The following is an 8,502-nucleotide window of genomic DNA, read 5'->3' as shown; positions in this document are numbered from 1 at the left end:
CAGTGTAGATTGAAGAAAAGTGTTGTGGGCTTATGGATATGGGAAAAAGACTCCCGTGGTGATAGATCTTGAGGATTGTTTACGAGAAAGATAAGTCTTCATTTGCTTTTTCTGTGTCTTCTGTTAATCAGAAAGAGCTGTCTCTCATCAGTGGAAAGTTTTACCCCACGGTAATTAACCAAAGAGGCAGAAGCTGAGTTACAGCTTGTAGAACAAATGCTAAGCAACGGCATGCCTCCTGGCTACAACCACAAGAGCCTTTGCCTTTGTTTCAGTAGATTTACTAACGTGGGGACGAGGGTATGCTTGTGTCTTCACAGAAGATGAACAAACCATGTGGGTGTCCTCAAGGTGTGTATGACCATGGAACGGGAGACTGGAGGGACCCATGGATCCCAACCATGGACCTGGTTCCCCCAGTATGAGCCATGAACCAGTTGAATTTGAATGCAAAGATGGAACGAGGACCAACTGGAGTCACACTGACATCAACCCCCATAACATGGGGACAGATCAGGAAAACCACACAGGAAGCTGAGAAACTGCTACAGCACCAGGGTTTCACCTTTTGCTTGAACTCAGAGGTACAATCGATGCTTAATGGACCAATGCTTTGTGACTGAACTCCTCTCTACCCTGAATACAAGAGACTCTAATAGGCAGGAATATAATCGCCTCTATTCAGTACGAAGAAGTTGCAGAAGACGGACCTTCATCCTTCTGCAACCCGTAGGATGAAAGGTCCTCTTGTAAAAGGGAAGGGGGAAATATGTAAGAAGCATTCAAACCAGAGCAACTCTATTTTGAATAAGGGCTAAGAAAAATGAAGCTGGATCACCAACTGACAATGAAGGGTTGCACAGCCTGCAATTGCCTTGCTCAACTGATTTCAAAACAAAAAGATATTGGAGGATGCACAAATGTTTCTTATGATTAGGGATAATTGAAGCCTGTCAGTAACAATATGAACCGGTGATCAATTAAGCAGCTGACCAATCATTACCTCCTTCTCCTTACTCTTGTTACCCAATAAATACAAAGGGCTGTAGAAGCTCAGGGGCCGCCTTTGCTCACTAGAAGCAGGGAGCCCTCTTCTTTCCCGGTTCCCCTTTAAGATAGTTTGTTTTGTTTTTCATTATCATTCCTGTGTTTGTCCCTTTGTTCGGTTGTAATGATGGTCAAGTGGTAACAGTAGTAACTGCTGTAGCAATGGTCTCAAGCAGTAACAGTAGTAACTGCTGTAGCGATGGTCTCAAGTAGTAACTGTGGCAGTCTGCCACAAACCTCTCTTCACCACAGTCACCCAAACACCCTCTCCAGCCTCTGGTATCTACTATTCTACTCTCTACCTCGACAAGGTGAACTTTCTGAGCTCCCATATAGGAGTGAGAACATGCCCTTTCTTTCTGTGCTTGGCTCATTTAATCTTACATTGTGACCCCCAGTTCTATCCATGTTGCTGCAAATGAGAGGATTTTCTTCTTTTGTGTGGCCAAACAGTATTCCATGGTGTATATATGCCACATTTTTTTTTCATTTCCTGACTGATGGACGCTTAGGTTGATTTGATGTTTCTGCAGTTGTGGATAGTGCTGCATTAAACACGGGGGTTCAGATATTCCTCTGATATCTGGATTTCCTTTGCTTTGGATAAATACCCAGCTGTGGGATTGCTGGATTCAATGGTAGCTCTACCTTTAGTTATCAGAGTGGGCAGGTATTTGTTTTGTTTTGTTTTGAGAAATCTCCATGCTATTTTTCATGATGGCTGTACTTATTTGCCTTCCTGCCAATGGTGTCAAAGTCTTCCCTTTTGTCTACCTCCTTGCCAGGATCAGTTATTTTTCCTTCTGTTTAATGATAGTCATCCTAATTGGGGTAAGATGACAGCTCATCGTGGTTTCAATTGGCATTTCCCTGATAATTGGTGATGTTGAGCATTTTCTTCAGACATGTATTGGTTGGCCATTCCTATGTGTTCTTTGCCCACTCGTGAATGGGTTTAGATGGTATTTGTATGCGGTGGTGGTCAGCTGTGTGTGTGTGTGTGTGTGTGTGTGTGTGTGTGTGTGTGTTCCAGGGATTGCTTACTGTTGATATGTTTGAGTTTTCTGTGTATTCTGGATGTGAAAATGAATTTTGAGAGTTCTGGTTAGTTAGACCAACCTGGCAATGGAGGCTGAAGTGGGGAGAGAGAGGATCCATTGGGGAAAACTGAAGAGTTAAACTGACCAGGAGTGTGTGTGGGAGGGTGGGTGTCAGGATAGACTTCTAGCTGACATTTGTTTTTCACACAAAGAACAAGAACAACACACACACTAACGATGGATGTATGTACACAGATGGAGACACTTATACAAATAGAGAATTGGCCAGGACTTTGCCACAGTCATCCTTCTGCCAGTGGAATCTTTGTGACTGAAAGATTACTTTTCTGTCTGCTGAGGGCATCTTTGTCTACTGGTTTGGTACCTGTCAGAGTCTGTGATTTCTGAGGATAACACTTATGCCATCAAGTGCCCTGGCTGTTTCACTGGTTCCAGATCCTGAGCTGTGTGTATAAAAAGTTGAGGTTGTATACTCTCATTTGTTTCAAAAATTTCATTTAATTTACATATATTTATAGTGAAATGAGAAATCTTACTCATTTTTGGGATATTGATATATTAGTCTTTAATCAGATATTTCTGCAAATGAGAATCTTACATACTCATTTTGGGGTTGTTGATGATGTATTAGTCTTTAATCAGATATTTCTGCAAGCATTCAGTTTGTCTTATCACTTGCAGCTTGGTGGACAGCCTGTGGATAAAGTGAAGGCAAATGCTGTCCATGTAAAGATGAGGAGAGGACACACAGAAACACACTAAAAAGAAGTCCATCTGAAGGTGTAGACAGAGACTCAAGTCATGTTGCCAAAGACCAAGGAAAGTCAAGGATATCTGGTAGTCAGCAGAAGGCAGGAGGAGGCAAAGAAGGATTCTTCCCTAGTGGAAGCATGGGAAGCCTTTAGTGGGAGCATGGTCCTGCTGACATCCTGATTTCACACTTCTAATTTCCAGATCCGTGATAGAACAAATTTCTGTCGTTTGGTGCCACCCAGTTTGTGATAATTTGTTGCAGCAGTCCTGGGAAACTAATACTTGCAAACTCACCGTCTAGATTTTGTTTTTAACATCCTATTATACATCCTTTATCACATGTCCCTCCATCTATGCAAACTTCTAATTTGTGATTTTTTTAGCCTTTGGTATTATTTTAAATATTTGGTAGTGCAGTGTTGCTGAAGGTCTGAGAAAATGGTCACTATTATCTTTTTTTTTTTTGAATGTGAAATTATAGTACTGTTACTGGCAATGCGGGAATCCTAGGTTCTTCTTAATTTGGAAGAAGGAATTCAGCCAAAAGACGCATAGCAAGGGTTAAGTAGCAGAGTTTATTGAAGAAAGACAAAGTACATTCCTAGACAGGAGTAGAAAACAGCTCCAAGCTGGCCTGCCTGAAAAAATAGTAGTAGTAGTGTCTATTTAATTAGACATTATACTCTGAAAGATGAGTCAGAGTGGGTTGCTCAAAAGAATGAGCCAGCAGCAGGTAGTGCTGGGTGACTGTCTCTATGAGAATCTTATGTGATTATTCATGAAAAGGCTTGAGGGGGTGTCACTTGCAAGCATGTTGGGAGGTCCCTTTGAGCATGCATGCTCTGTGGTTGTACATGCTGGTATACATGTTGCAGGTCTAATTAGCATTTAAAATCTCCACCTAGGGGTGTGTTTTTACTGTTAAAATGAGGCCAAGTATAGTCCAAGGCAAGTTTTTGGAGGACTGTCTGTGTTTGCCAGTGGGGAAAATCCCTAGCATAGTTATCTCTAGCTAGGGCCTGATAAGTCCCCTTCAGGGCTAGAGGAGTCTAACCATAAGGCCAGATGTAGCCAATTTAGCCATTATCTTTTTGTTGACTGTCAGTGGGCAGCACTGACTATAGTGGGCAGCATCTCCAGGGCTTCTTTTTCTAGGGGGCTCCCTTGCCTGCTCATTTCTGGCTGTCTACCTACTCTAACACTACAAAGTTTTGAAATAAAAATTTGGAAGAATGCATCTACATCTTAAATGTTTATTCTTAACCCTAACAATTCCACTCTAGATATTTATCTTACTCAAATATTTGCACCCATTGGCAAAGTTGTATCTTCATTGCTTCATTATCTCTAATGTAGAAAATTAGGAAATATGTCACATATTTATAGTTAAGAGCCTGTTTATGAGCTACATGACGGTATGTGGCAGTTTAAAAGAATAAGGGAGGAGTAGGTAAGTACATATGTCAGTTATACTTTTGTGGTAGTCAGCCTCTAAAATAGCCTCTAATTATCCCACCTTCATATATCCACATCCCTGCAGATCGCTCCCACATCATATCACAGTTTGTCTTCGTGAAAATAGAATATGGCAAAAATGAAGGTACATCCCTTCCAATATTAGGTTGTAAAAGCATATGACTTCATCTTAGGCTCCCTGTCCCTCTTTCTCTGTCTCTCTCATAATCCACTTTTCACAGAAGCCAAGTATCATTTTGTGAGGACACACAGGTATTTCGAAAAAGCCAGTAGACATTTTGTAGGATATACAGGCAGCCTATGGAGAGGCCCACATGTGGAAGAGCTAAGGCTACCTAAGTGAGCAACCACCTGAATGAGCTTGGAATGGCATGCTCCAGCCCCAGTTGAAGCTTCAAATAATGGCAGCCCCCGCCAACAGCTTGACTGTGACCTCATGAGTACCCTGTGCCAGAACCATGAGGCTAAGCTGCTCTTGGATTCCTGACCCACAGAAACTGTGACATAATAAATATTTGTTAGCTTAAATTGGTAAGTTTTGCAATGACTTATTATGCAGTCATGGATAACTAATATAAGTAGTTCATTAGAAAAGTAAATGGTATCAAAGTATATAGATAATAATAAATCATGTGTATGTATTTTTCACATAACCCCCTGAAATTCATGACGTGATAATATGATGGGTGGGATTTATGCCATTTGTCTTTCTGTATTAAATCTTTTTACAATTAGCTTCATTTCACAGCTTTATTGATATGTAATCGACGTACAATAAAATGTACATATGTTGATGTTCTATCTCCTAGTACCTGCAAGTGTGAGCTTATTTAGAAATTAGACTTCTGGCTGGGCGCGGTGGCTCAAGCCTGTAATCCCAGCACTTTGGGAGGCCGAGACGGGCGGATCACAAGGTCAGGAGATCGAGACCACCCTGGCTAACACGGTGAAACCCCGTCTCTACTAAAAAACACAAAAAACTAACCAGGCGAGGTGGCGGGCGCCTGTAGTCCCAGCTACTGGGAAGGCTGAGGCAGGAGAATGGCATAAACCCGGGAGGCGGAGCTTGCAGTGAGCTGAGATCTGGCCACTGCAGTCCAGCCTGGGTGACAGAGAGAGACTCTGTCTCAAAAAAAAAAAAGAAAAAAAAAAAAGAAAAAGAAATTAGACTTCTGCTTTCTACATAGTTAGTTAAGATTAGGTCATACCGGAGTAGAGTGGGCCCCTATCTAATATGACTTGTGTCCTAATTTAAAAAGTGAAACGTGGATAGAAAGACATATAGACAAAGAGAAAACCATGAGAAGTTAGAGCTCTACTGCCATATGCTAAGGAACTACCAGAACCTAGGAAAGTGGCCTGGAATAGATCTTTCCCTAGTGCCTTCACCCTACTGACACCTTGATCTTGGACTTTTGGCCTCCAAAACTGTGAGACAATACATTTCTGTTTTTTAAGCCACCCAGTTTTTGGTACTTTGTTATGGCAGCTCCAGAAAACTAATACATTGGGTTAAATAAAATACATTATTAAAATTAATTTTAAGGCCGAGCGCAGTGGCTCACTCCTGTAATCCCAGCACTTTGGGAGGCTGAGGCGGGTGGATCACAAGGTCAGGAGATCGAGACCATCCTGGCTAACACGGTGAAACTCTGTCTCTACTAAAAATACAAAAAATTAGCCGGGTGCGGAGGCGGGCGCCTGTGGTCCCAGCTACTCAGGAAGCTGAGGCAGGAGAATGGCGTCGGCCCAGGAGGTGGAGCTTGAAGTGAGCCGAGATCGCACCACTGCACTCCAGCCTGGGTGACAGATCGAGACTCCGTCTCAAAAAAAAAAAAAAAAAAATTAATTTTAAAAATGCAAAATTGAATTTCTTATATTTCCGTTGGTATATTTTAGAGGTATATTCTAGAGGCATATTTAGCAATAAATTTATCCTGTCAGATTTAACAGGAAGTGATTTCTTCTTCAAGTGCTTTATGTGGGGATGCCTATCTACTTCATATGCCCAATTAATATAGAAAGTCAATCTATAATCAGCAAACAGCAACTGATACTGCCTTTGGTACTTACCTAGACACTCTTCCACTGATCTGTAATCCAACTCTCAAACTCTCAGGTCTTCTTGATAATGTATTTGGAAAAAGTATCTGTCTTTGACATCTGATACTCTCTCCTGAACACAATTCTTTGTTTGAACTTAAAATCCATGCATCTTCAGCCATAGAGATTTAAAAAATATTTGTAGAAAGCTATGATTTTTAAAATTTATTTATTTATTTATTTATTTATTTATTTATTTATTTATTTATTTATTTTTGAGACGGAGTCTCGCTGTGTCTCCCAGGCTGAAGTGCAGTGGCGTGATCTCGGCTCACTGCAAGCTCCGCCTCCCGGGTTCACGCCATTCTCCCGCCTCAGCCTCCCAAGTAGCTGAGACTACAGGCGCCCGCCACCACGCCCGGCTAGTTTTTTTTTTGTATTTTTAGTAGAGACGGGGTTTCACCATGTTAGCCAGGATAGTCTCGATCTCCTGACCTCGTGATCCACCCGCCTAGGCCTCCCAAAGTGCTGGGATTACAGGCTTGAGCCACCGCGCCCGGCCTTTAAAATTTATTTAAAAATTTTTTCATGGATATTTTTGCTATCAACATACCAACAGCCATCCATCATCCATGACCCTATAGAATCATATCAATTGGGCTGACCTGCTTGATTTTGATACTAGGGATGGACAACTAAACACAAGCTATATTGTTCAGAAAGCAGTCAATCAATGGGAATGTAAACCTTGTTCTATGAGCCATGGTGAGCATTTTAGTACCAGTTGCTTTGAAAGTTTTCTAGGCAAATATCATCTTGACTGTATGCAATGGTGTTAAACTTCAGGGACAAATTGTTGACTTATAATATAAGTTGATGAAGATTCTGTGTGTTCTTTGAAGTTCTGGCCTGCAATAACTTTCTCATCCTATCTTCTAATGAAACAATATAGAAAACTAAACTTTGGGGGAACATTTACCCCCAAAAATCACTTTAGAGAAACTGATATTAGATAGATAAGCTGATATTACATAGAAAAATCAGTAATTATAATAAAGTCGGATGCTCAACAAATGTGTTGTCTTCCTGTGCCCATTTACCCAATGCAGTAAAAATAAGTGTAATGAATCCATTAGAATTTCTACCTTAGAGAAACTTTCATTCTGGAGATCTTACTCTTGAATTATGGAAAAACTAACAACAGAGACAATTAGATACATGACGGGATAAAATATGTCTTGAGTAGGCAGTGCAGATAACAGAATGGAGACGATGAGTTATTATAGTGGCACAGGAGAGGTCTGCCTTGGGTCAACTCACAATTCTTGTCTGAGCTGTGGTTTCCTCATTTGTAAAATTGAAGGGGTTGGATTTCAATGTTCTATTCCTGTGATTTATAAATAAACCTTCTGCCCTTAAATTCTGATGTCAGCAGCTGGCATTAGCTGTCATCAGATGTCATCCTCCACATTTTTCTCTTTCTTTCCTTTTTGTTTTTTGGCAATGCATAAATCTATTGTAAAATTTATCATAAGTTCAAAAGTTTGAAACAAGATGCAGCACTTCAGTACTCTTGCATCCAGGGAGAATAGGAATGTTCTAGTGCTTATTTAGGTAATGTTAACTTGAACCCCTAGGAGCCAAACTATATCAGAAACAATTATGGTAAGGGATAACTGTAGCTGTTAAGAGGGATTGTGGTAACACTAAACTAACAATTGAAGTTACATTAATGAAATAATAAAAAAACAGATTACAAAGAAAGTTGGGATGAAGAGATTTTAAGAGGGTGTTGAGCACCCTGTTGTACATGTGAAAGTGACCAGGTTACAGCAAAATAAAGGAATTTTGTATGCAAACCTCTACCTACAAAAAACCTGGGGGCAAGGGCAAAGGCATTCAAGCTTGGAACTCTCAGAAGCCTGAGGGTTCTAGGATTTCTAACTTTCAAGAGAAATGATGAAACTCTGACCATATGGGGAAGGAGTGCAATACTTCTAAGAAGGGTTCGGAGGGATTTCACACATGAGTTTTCAGATATCTTCAGCCCCATCAAGGGTATAAGAGCAGCTCTGTCCAATACATAGATCATATAAATCACCTATATAGTTTAACACTTTCT

This window comes from Macaca nemestrina, chromosome 1 (genome assembly GCF_043159975.1).
Source record: "Macaca nemestrina isolate mMacNem1 chromosome 1, mMacNem.hap1, whole genome shotgun sequence".
Classification (NCBI taxonomy): domain Eukaryota; kingdom Metazoa; phylum Chordata; class Mammalia; order Primates; family Cercopithecidae; genus Macaca; species Macaca nemestrina.
Note: the sequence above shows the minus strand (reverse complement) of the source record.